Source organism: Notamacropus eugenii, chromosome 5 (assembly GCF_028372415.1).
Source record: "Notamacropus eugenii isolate mMacEug1 chromosome 5, mMacEug1.pri_v2, whole genome shotgun sequence".
NCBI lineage: Eukaryota > Metazoa > Chordata > Mammalia > Diprotodontia > Macropodidae > Notamacropus > Notamacropus eugenii.
In genome coordinates, this window is record NC_092876.1 from 4,702,922 (window position 1) to 4,714,499 (window position 11,578).

Genomic DNA, 11,578 nt, shown 5'->3' on the forward strand with positions numbered 1-11,578 from the left:
ATGTAGTGAATATTGGAAAGCCTTTATTATTGAGGGAAAGGTCTCAGTTGACATCACCAAGTTCCTCCTAAAGGGAAACTCTATGAATGCATTGAATGTGGAAAGCCAGAGATCCAGCATGTTGGGGGGCATTTCTTCAGATGTAAGGGATGCAAGTAAAGAGTGAGTGGTTATGTCTAAGCCTAGTTTCCTTTCACCTGAAAACTTCCAGAAATGTGTCCATCAACGTAAAAGAAAGAAATCCTCACAAAGAAAACCTTGCATATCCTGAAGTAATAGGCAAATGCAAAAGGGCTCCTAGTATAATACAAGAAGGTTGTTTCACAGAAATCTCTCTTTATCTAAAGGTCAATGCAGTAACAGAGAAGAAGGCATTCTTTTGGAGGAAGGGAGGGATGAGGGAAAAAGTGACAACCATTTCTGGAAATTGCTTGTGAAAGATAGTCAAGGAGGGTGGAGGAGATTAGGTTTAATGAACCACACACAAGGAAAGTGAAATGTCATAGTTTCAGGAAATCTGTTCTGGTTTGGTTAGGCAAGTTTGGGGGGGGGGGGGGGGGGTGTTGTGTATAAGGGTAAAGGGGAGTGACTTCAGTCACATACCTATGCACAGTGGATACAGTGCTGGGTCTGGAGTCAGCAAGATTCATGTTCCTGAGTTCAAATCTGACTCAGACATTTAACTAGCTGTATGACCATGAGCACGTCATTTAACCCTCTTTGCCTCTGTTGCTCATCTACAAAATGGCCTGGAGAGGGAGGTGGCCAACCACTCCAGGATCTTTAGCACGAACATTCCAAATGGGGTCACCGAGTCTGACATGACTAAAAATGACTGAACAGCAACCCAAAAGGGCCTGTTCCTTAAAGAGCAAGGTCCTAGGTTGTGGCTCTAGGTTGGTATGAGAAGTTATGGAGGATATCATTGAAATTTGTGCTGAGTCAGTCTGGGTGACTCCACTTTAAAACTTTGTTTAAAATTTCTTACCTACATAAGATAGTGGGCACAAATTGAATCCATGCTAGCCCACCAACTTGTGTTGCCTTAGTATGTTATTAGACTCCCTTTTAACTTTCTCTTCTTGAGTTTGCCTTAAGCAGGAACAACCCCTAATGAAGATTTTTCCTTTTAGCGATATAAGGACTGGATTGTTTACAAAACAAACTGCTGGTACCAAGTGCTGTTTTTCCCTCCAAAAGAGGAATAACAGGATTTAGTGGAATTAACAATAACTTTGACTATTTTAAAAATAGATCTAAAGAAATGCCCTCCAGCCTGCATTCACTAATGCTCAATCTCTGGCTTTCCACATTCAGTGCATTCATAGAGTTTCCGTTTAAGAGGAACTTGGTGATGTCAACTCAATAATAAAGGCTATCCAATATTCAACACATTTGTAGGGTGGAATTTTTCCCAATTACATGTAAAAACAATTTTAACATTCTTTTAAAAATTAATTTTAAGAATAACTTGGAAAGGTTAATGGGTTCTGATATCTAAAATCTATGGGGAATTGAAAGCAAGCTACAAGATTAAGGCATTCTCTAAAGACAAGGGATCAAAGGATATGAACAATTTACCAAAGAAAAATTGCAAACTAACAATAACCATTTGAAATCATTAACAGAAAAGCCACTGGATTCACCTCACATCCTTCAAATGAGCACAGTAGCTAAAAGATGGGAAGAGTTGTTATCTGAGGGGCTATAGAAGGACAAGCACCTTAGTCATGACTGGTTTAGCATTGAATTGGTCCAACGATTCTGGAAAAGAATTTAAATGATGTAAGAAAAGTTTAAAAATGTTCATCCACTTTGATCAGAAGATTTCATTTCAGCGTTTGTCACCCAAGGAGAGACCTGGTACTGGTACCCGTTGTTGTCTTTCGTTCTGGAAGAAATGACATCACTATGATAAAGTCAAGTTTCAATGTGTTTGACTGTGTCTAATTGGACCAATACGAGCTCAAAATGCTCTACCACAGATCTTTTTTTCCCTTTCCAATGTTTACCTTAAATGTTCACCGTAGGATGACTTTGTTCAGTTAGGTCTTTGGCCAAGCTTTCTTTAGCTTTTCATGGCCGCTGGGTCTGTTTCCACTGCCACTTCACGAGTCCTACTCATGGTCATTCACCACCTTTCTCCACAGGATTTTTCCTTTATAAAAGGATTTATTGTTGTCTTTTGTTTTTCCATAAACCATTTCCTTTTAATTGCCTTCATTGAACTCTTCTTTGTAACAATAAAAGAGATTTAAGCAAAGCCAACTAACCCAGCCATTTGATCCTATTGTGAATATCATATTTCACCATCTGAGAAAAAGAAAGTGTGTTTGGGGTTAAAGAAGAAGTTATCATACCTTCAGGATAGAGCTTGTTCAACACAATTCATCAGATTGGCAGCTTTTTAGTGTCATCTTCTAAATTATGGTAGTCATGCTGCTTGGCACGTAGGACCCACTTAATAACTGCTTAATTGACTTTTTTTAAAAAATTACTTATTTTTAAATTACTTTAAATTAAATTAATAAGTAAATTAAAAATTACTTATTCAACATTCAGTTCCACAAGTTTTTGAGTTTCAAATTTTCTCTGCCTCCCTCTCCTCCCTTGTCCCCAAGATAACATGCAATCTGATATAGACTCTCTATATACATTCATATTAAACATTTTCACATTAGTCATGTTGTAAAGAATAATTAGAGCTAATGGGATGAACCATGAGAAAGAAGAAACAAAACCAAAGAGAGAGAGAGAGAGAGCAAATAGTACGCTTTAATCTACATTCAGATTCCATAGTTCTTTCTCTGGATGTGGACAGCATTTTTCATCATGAGCCTTTTGAAGTTGTCTTAGAACCTTGTATTGCTGAGAAGAGTTAAGTCTAACAAAATTAATCATTGGCTGTTACTGTGTACAATGTTCTGGTTCTGCTCACCTCACTCAGCATCAGTTCATTGAAGTCTTTCCAGGTTTTTCTGAAGTCTGCCTGCTCATTATTTCTTATGCACAATAGTATTCCATTACATTCATATATGACAACTTCTTCAGCCATTCCCCACTTGATGGGCATCCCCTCAGTTTCCAATTCTTGGCCACCACAAAAAGAGCTGCTATAAATATTTTGGTACATGTGGGTCCTTTTCCAATTTTTATGATTTCTTTGGGATACAGCCCCAGAAGTGGTATTGCTAGGTCAAAGGGTAGGCACAGTTTGGTAACCCTTTGGACATAGTTTCAAATTGCTCTTCAGAATGGTTGGATCAGTTCACAACTCCACTAACAACACATTAGTGTTCCAATTTTCCCACATCTCCATTTATAATTTTCCTATATTGCCATGTTAGCCAATGTTAGGTATGGTACCTCAGATTTGTTTTGATTTGCATTTCTTTAATCAATAGTGATTTAGAGTATTTTTTCTCTCTGAAATATTTATATTTGGAATTTTTATAGGGATATAATATTTCATTGCATTCATAGACTTCAATTTGTTTAGTCATTCCCCAGTCAATGGACACTCATTTTGCTTCTAGTTTCTCACTACTACAAGTGCCATTATGATATTTTGTTAGGTATAGAACATTTCTTTCTGCCTTCTTGGTCCTTCTTGGTCAGTTCTAGTAGTGGGGCTGCTGAGTCATAAGGTATGAACAGTTCAGTAATTTATCTCATGATTCCAGTTTAATTTTCAGAATAGTTGAACCAATTCATTATTTCACCAACATTGTATTAATGTCTGTCTTCCCTCAAATCCCTCCAACATTGATTATTATTGTTTTTAATCATCTTTTGTCAAGGTTGGAAAGTGTTTAATTTCAGAGTTGTTTAATTTTGCATGTCTCTTACTAATATTTGGAACAATTTTTCATATGGTGATCATGTGCATTTCTTCTGGAAATGTTCAGGGTTTTTTGACCACTTATGTATTAGGGTCATATGTTTGCTGAGTCATATACTTGCCTCACTATATTGGACTTTTATGATGAATATTTAGTGCAAAAAATTTTTTCCACTCCAATTTTTCCTCTTTATTCTAGTTGAATTTACTTTACTCTTGAAAAAGTTTTTTTTTTTAAATTTTCATGTAATCAAAAGGATTTATTTTACTTTTTCCACACACCTCTCACTCTAACTATGGTCATGAAAGGTACCTCTTCCCATTTAAACAATAATGTGACTTTATATATTTTGTTCAAGTATCCATTTGGAGCTTATTGAAATATATGGTATAAGTTGCTAGTATGAACCTAATTTTCTGCCAAACCAATTTTAATTTTCACAATAGTTCTTGCCAAATACAGAGTCATTCCCAGTAGACTGTGCAATAGATAGGCTTCTCAAACATTGGGCTGCCATACTCCATTGTTTCTGATTCTTGTTTACCTAATCTTTCCATTTACCTATTTTTCTATTAACCAGCATCAAACAGTTTTGACAATTACTGCTTTGTAATATTATTTTAAAACTGTGACACCTTCATTTCAACTGGTTTTTTTTTTTAATTTTTGCTGAGATTCTGGACCAGGGAGTCTTAACTTTTTGTGTGTGTCATGAACTTCTTTCACAGTCTGATGAAACCCATGGACCCATTCTCAGAATAATGTTTTCAAATACAAAAAAAAAAATACATATGGTTACAAAGGAACTCAATTTTATTGAAACATAATCATAAAAATGTTTTCAAAGAGAAATGCATAGATGCCAGGCTAAGAACTCCTGTTCTCATGTTTTAGAGTCTGATTCTATCATGTAACCCATTGGTAGTTTGGTGTAACATTAAATCTTCAAATTACTTCAGGTAGTGCTGTCATTTTTATTACATTGGCAAAGTTGGAGATATGGCTGGGTTTTAAGAGAAAGAAGCAGTTTCTTTGGTCCCTTGACCTGCTTTGGAAGAAGAGATTGGGAAGGAACCAGTAGCGTAACAGTAGTAAGAAGACACTTGTGATGTCAGGAGGAAGAGGAAGCAGATTTCATCTTAAATTGAGGGACATCAAAATTCCCTTACTTGAAAGGGGGGAACTGTTGGGGCCCCCATAATGGACTTCATTTTGGGTACCTCAGGAGAACCCTTCTTTATGCAAAGATGGTATGCAGCCCACAGCAGGAAAGAGGGTATATCAGCTTCTAAGGACGCTGAATATCTAAGTGAGAGAGGGAGCATGCAATTTGAGGCATGACATATAAGGCTATTGGGATAGGCAAGAGATGAGATAGAGACTAGATGCCATAACTCAGGAAACTGGGTATCAAAATGTCTCTTTTGAATTGAGAGCTTGGGGAGTGAAGCTTTGTGGTCCAGGAACAAGCATTATTTTTATTTTTCTTAGGTCATTCAGTCATATCTGATTTTTCATGACCCCAGGTGGGGTTTTCTTGGTAGAGATACGGGAGTGGCATGCCATTTCCTTCTCCAGTGGATTGGACAAACAGAGGTCAAGTGACTCCCCCAGGGTCACACTCAGGTCTTCCTGATTCCATTCCCAGCATTCTATTCACTGAACCACCGATCTGCCTAATCGTTTATTAAGTACCTACAAGTGTCATTTTGGTTCCATTCTGGAACAAAGAACAACGAACCAAGTGTAGGGCACCTCACTAAGTGCTGGAAATACAAAGAGAAGCAAGAATGACCCCTGCCTTCAAGGAGTTCACAGAATGAGGGAGACAAAAGCAGCGTGTGCCAAGTAAGTGAAAACCACCCTCCCATCACCATCTCCCCCAGACTCTGAAGAAGACAGCCTAAGACCCCATAGGCAATAGTAGGGCTTCCCTCCCAGTGTTCTCCCCCAGTCTTGGGGAGCAGCCCCTGTGGAGATGTTGCCTGGACACGGACTGCTCCCACAGGGGCTACATCCCCAGTTTCTGAAGTCCAGAAAAGGAAGTTCTTGTCCATAAAGGGCTTGGCACTGTAGAGATGGAGATGATTCCACTTCAGAAATGGATAGGAGTTTTTCCATGGAAATGACAACTCCAGAAAGCGTTTCTTCATTTCCTCCCTTAGGTTGTGAGCTCCTTGAAGGCAGGGACTTTCTTAGCACAGTGCCAGCCACATAGTAGGTACTGAATAAAGAAGAGGCACCACCATCCACTTCGCAGCTGTGCATCTGACTTGCAGCTATAACCTCCCACTAGGTGTTGTCTCCCCATTAGACTGCGAGTCCCTGGAGAGCAGACTTTATTTGTATTGCCAGCACTTAGCCCAGTGCTTTTCACATAGTAAGTCCTCAAAAATGCTTTTTTTCATTCACTCATTCCAATAGCTAGGCACACATGGACAGAGTAGATGTAAGGTAGTCTTGGAGAGGAAGACATTGGCAGCTGCAGGCATAGTGAAAATGCCAGGAGGCAAGAGGTGGAGGGTCTTGTTCTTGGAACAGGCCAGGGTCACTGATGGAATGGCAGGGAGTGAGATGAAAGAAGACCCAAAGGTAGGTGGGGTCTGAGTTAGGAAGAGCTTTGAATGCCAAACCGAGCATTTGGTATGTGATCCCAGAGGCAGTAGGGACCCACTGAAGTTTGAGTGGAGGGTAGGGGGTGGAGCAGTGCTATGCTTGAATCTGAACTTTAGGAAAATCACCTTAGTGCAGTTAGGGTTAGAAACCTGGATAGGACAGGGAATCAGGAATGGGAGACAGACCATGGGAAGAAACTGTAATCAAATCAATGTAGACAAATCTAGATCAAGTATTCAGGTCAAAGCAGGAGGGGGTATAAAGCAATACCAAAGAATTAAACAGAGGAAAATATGAACATGACAATTATAACTAAAAATATGAATAAATAAATATGAATAAATAAAAATTCTCCAAAAATGGTAGAATGGACAAGGAAACAAAATTTGACAGTTTGCTACACAAAAGAAATTTTAAAAAAATAAACAGAGTGGAAAATGAAGGGTTGAAATAAAAATTTTCTTTGCGTCAAGTAATTCAAAATACATAGATTTTACAAATGAATTTATATCCTAACCCACTGTTGCCCTGTGTTATCATCTTTCTCTCTCTATTGAAAGAGCAGGGACTGTCTTAGTCCTCTTTTTGTATCCCTTGCCCCATGGAACCGTGCTGGAACAATGCTTTAACCGTGCTTAACCACTTAACAAATGCATTCTTTAATTCATGGTAAGGAGATCAGATGTTTGCTGGTGAGACAGTTTCTAGTTTTGTCAGTTAATTTAAATCAGTCAAACTTAATTGCTAACATTTGCATAATGTTCTAAGGTTTGCAAAGCTCTTTTCATTTGTTATCTCCTCTGATCTTTACTACTCCATAGGACAAATGCTATTATTAACCCCATTTTATAAATGAGGAAATTGAACGTCTGAGGTTGGATTTGAATTTGGGTTTTCCTGACTTCAAGACCAACACTCTATCCACCGTACCACCTAGCTATCTTAAAACTATACAAAATCATAATTAATGTTGATGTTCTTTCCTCTACCTACATCATTTGAAAAGATCAACATAGTTGTTCTAATTTACTGACACATTTTTCTTTCAATTTCTATTGAGTTTTGTCTTTCCCCTAACACCTCAATGGTCTGTCAGAAATCACTTTCATTTCAGTAACCAATTATTTCCTGTCAAAATGTAACAAATTTTATTTTTTGTGATGTTATCCAGTTCTTGCCACATCCATCACCTCCTCATGCTGTTCTTGAAGAAAATATCCTTCATCTATAAACATGAGGCTTGCATAAAATCTATAAGCCTTCCATCATAACTTTTATACTCCTGAACCATTTTAAATCTAGTTTTCGCTCTTTCCTATCCCTAGTTTTCATTGTAGCTATATGGCTAATTCAAGGTAGAGTTTCTGGAGACAGAAAATCTTTTGTCTTTTCTTTGTCCTATTCGTCTGTTATTGCAATAATGTCATACTCCTTGTCTCCTCTTTCTTGTTGTTAGTTTGTTTGATTTTTAAGGGGTGGGGTTCTGCTTTCCCAGAATTTCTTGTGTGAAACAAAAATTGATTAATCCAGCCTTGTTACTGCTCTGCATTATCATCATCCCATTTGCCCCCCTTAAGGAATGGTTCCAATCTTTCCTTTGATGTTGTCCTTCTTTCCGATATAACTAAAAAACACTACTGAGTCAGTAACTAGAGATATGGTGGGCTTGAGTCAGGAAGACCTGAGTTCAAATCCAGCTTCAGAAATTTACTAGCTGTATGACCTTGGATGAGCCTCTTAAACTCTGCCTCAGTTTCCTCATCTGCAAAATGGGGATAATATAAATAGCCCTGACTGCCTTACTGTTATTATAAGGATCAAATGAGATACTTGTAAAAAGCACGTAACATAGTGTCTGATATATGAGCACTTAGATGCTTGTTGACTTTGTTAAAATTCACTTAGATTGGCTTAAGAATTCTATTCTAAATTTCTTTAACCTGGATATTTTATAATTTGCAGGTAATCATCCAATACCTTTAAATTCTTGGTTTGTTATAATTGTATATAGTGGATTCTGTTAATTCTTTTTATTTTCTTCATGTTTGTTGTGTTCGCTCTCATTTTTTATTTCAATAACTTGACTTTTTTTCTTTCAAATCATGTTAAAGTGTTATCAATTTTCATTGTATTTTTGTTTTCCATTTTACTCTATTTCTCCTCCAATTTTCAAGATTACTCCTTTTGTGCTTATTTTGGGCTGGTTACATTGATTCTCCAGTTTTTAAAACTGCATGCCCAATTCATTCATCTAATTTTTCTATTTTGTTAATGTATGTTTGCAGAGAAACAATTTTTCTTCTGAGGACTGCTTTGGCTGCATGCCAAAAATGTTGGCATGTTGTCTCTTTTTTTATGATTTTCTTTTATAGTTGTTTATGTGCTTTTTTCCTTACACCACTCATTATTGAAGGTGATTATTGCATCTCCACATGAATCTGCATCTTCTGCTTATATTAATTAATATTAATATTAATTATATTAATTCCCTATATTAATCGCAATTTTGTGTTATGGATTGCAAAGAATCTCTTTGATGTTTGTATTTTTATGTTTCCTTATAATTTTGTTCCTTTATGTGAAAAGATTGTGTGAAGATGATGTGGAAGGCACAATAACATATATTTTCATGTTATCTAGCAAATGTTCACGCAGACTATTTGTGCCTGACCTGTGGTACAACATTCCAAGCTCATTGGGGTGATCAGCCACAGTCAGACACTCTTCTGTGACGTCATTTTGGTCCTTTCAAGGACAAAGGACAGCGACCAACCAAGAGCCCCTATTCAAAAAATATCGTCAGACTTTCAAATCAAACTTTTCCAACATCTTGTTCAGTTCCATGTTTTTTTTTTTTTATCTTTCTGTGAAGACTGATACAGCTTTGGGAGAGAAACATTAATGTCTCCTAAAATGAGTGCATTATTTTGTAATTCAGCTAACTTTTCCTTTATGACTTAGATATGTTATGTGATTTGGTGCATATGTTTACTAGTGATAATTTCATTGCTTATGGTGCCTCTAAGCATGATGTAGTTTCCCTGTTTATCTCCTTTAATATTGTGGGCTTTTTTCTTGCTTTATCTCACAGCATGATTACAACTTCTAATAATCAAACGTTTAAAGAGTAGTTCATACTTATGCCACACTAATTATTCTAAATATAAGTGGGGGGGAGGATTCTTCCAGATTCTTTTTGTGAGATGAATATGGGCTTAATAGCAAAACCAAGGAGAGATGAAGCAAAGGACTAGACATTGTTGTCCCTGGTGACTACGGGTGTAAAACTTTTAAACAAAACCTAGCAAACAGATGACAATAATAGATAAAAAAAAAATTCACTATAATCAGTTTGGATTTATACCACAGAATGTGAGGAAGGTTCAGTATTAGGAAAACAATTAGCAGACTCAATTATATTAGCAAAAATAACCAAAACCACAGGATTATATCAAAAGATGCAAAAAAGTCAAAAAACTATAGTCCTCATTTGTTTAAAACTCTGAAAATCATAGGCGTAGACAGTCTATTTCTTAAAATGACCAATAACATAAATCCAAAACCTAAAGCTATTAATTGCAAAGGTGAGATACTGAAAGCTAAGTGACACAGTGAAGAATTCTGGTCCTCAAGTCAGGAAGGTCTGAGTTCAAATCTGGCTTCAGAGATGCTAGCTCTGTGGCCCTGGGTAAGTCATTTATCTGTGTTTGCCTCAGTTTCCTCATTTATATTAAAAAAAAGAGCTAGAGAAGGAAATGGCGACCCATTCCAGGATCTTTGCCAAGAAAAGGGTGAGGCACGACTGAAAAATGACTAAACAACAGGGGTTACTGTGGCAGCTTAGGTGGTGCTGTGGATAAGGTATCTGGCCTTTCACGACTTTCCCTATCATGTTTTTGATGTATCATGGGCTGGTATAAGAAATTGAATGGAACTTTGGGGAGAGTTTTGTGGAAGCTGCTGATGACACAGAAAAGTTTAGAAACTCAGAAATACATTATATATACACATATACATGTAAATAAAATTGTATAATGTCAACATATTTTATCTTTTAATACCATAATAATTCATATTTGTGGAGGAGAGAGAGAGAGAGAGAGAATTATCACTATTTACAGACAAGAGGATGATTTTCTTAGAAAACCCTAGGGAATCATTAAAGGACTGGGAGAAAGTTTCATTAAAATAGGATGCAAAGATATACAAAAATGGTCAACTTTTCCATGCAGCAAAAGCAAAAACCAAAAGAAATGGTAGAAAGGTAAAACATCTATCTAAAACAACTACAGAATAGATATCTAGGAGCCTACCTAGGACTCAGCCAAGACATATAAATACAAATACAAGACACTTTACTGAAATAAAGGAAGACAAATAAGTGGAAAGCTATTCATTGTTCATGGTTATGTCAGTATAATACAAACAATGATGCTACCTATTATAAATCTATTTACAGGTTTAGTGTAATGCCAATTAAACTATCAAGGGAATATTTTGTTGTTGTTCAGTTACTTCAATCACATCTGACTCTTCTTGACCCCTCTTGGAGTTTTCTTGGCAAAGATACTGGAGATACTGATTTGCCATTTCCTTCTCCAGACCATTTTACAGATGAGAAAACTGAGGCAAACAGGATTAAGTGATTTGCCCAGGGTCACCCAGCTAGTAAGTGTCCGAGGCCAGATTTGAACTCAGGAAGAGGAATCTTTCTGACTCCAGCCTGCCTAGTACTCTATACACCGTACCCCTTAGCTGCCCCGAATGGGTTTATGCAGTTTAGAAACTTTTCTAGTATAATCTGAAATTCCTTTTCAGAATGGTTGCGTCAGTTCACAGCTCTATCACTACTTTAGTGTGCCTGTCCCACAGACCTCCAACATTTCATTATTTTCATCCTGATGATTCCCACAGTCATTTTTGCATGTTTCTAATTCTTAGTGATTTGGAACATTCATACAGTTGTTAATAGTTTGAATTTAAAAAAAAAAAACAACACAGCCTGTTTACATAATTTGGCCACATTTCTCCATGGTTAGGGAATGGCTCTTGGTATTTGTAATTGTATTAATTTACTACATACCCTGGATATTGGTCTTTTATCAGAGATAACTGCTATA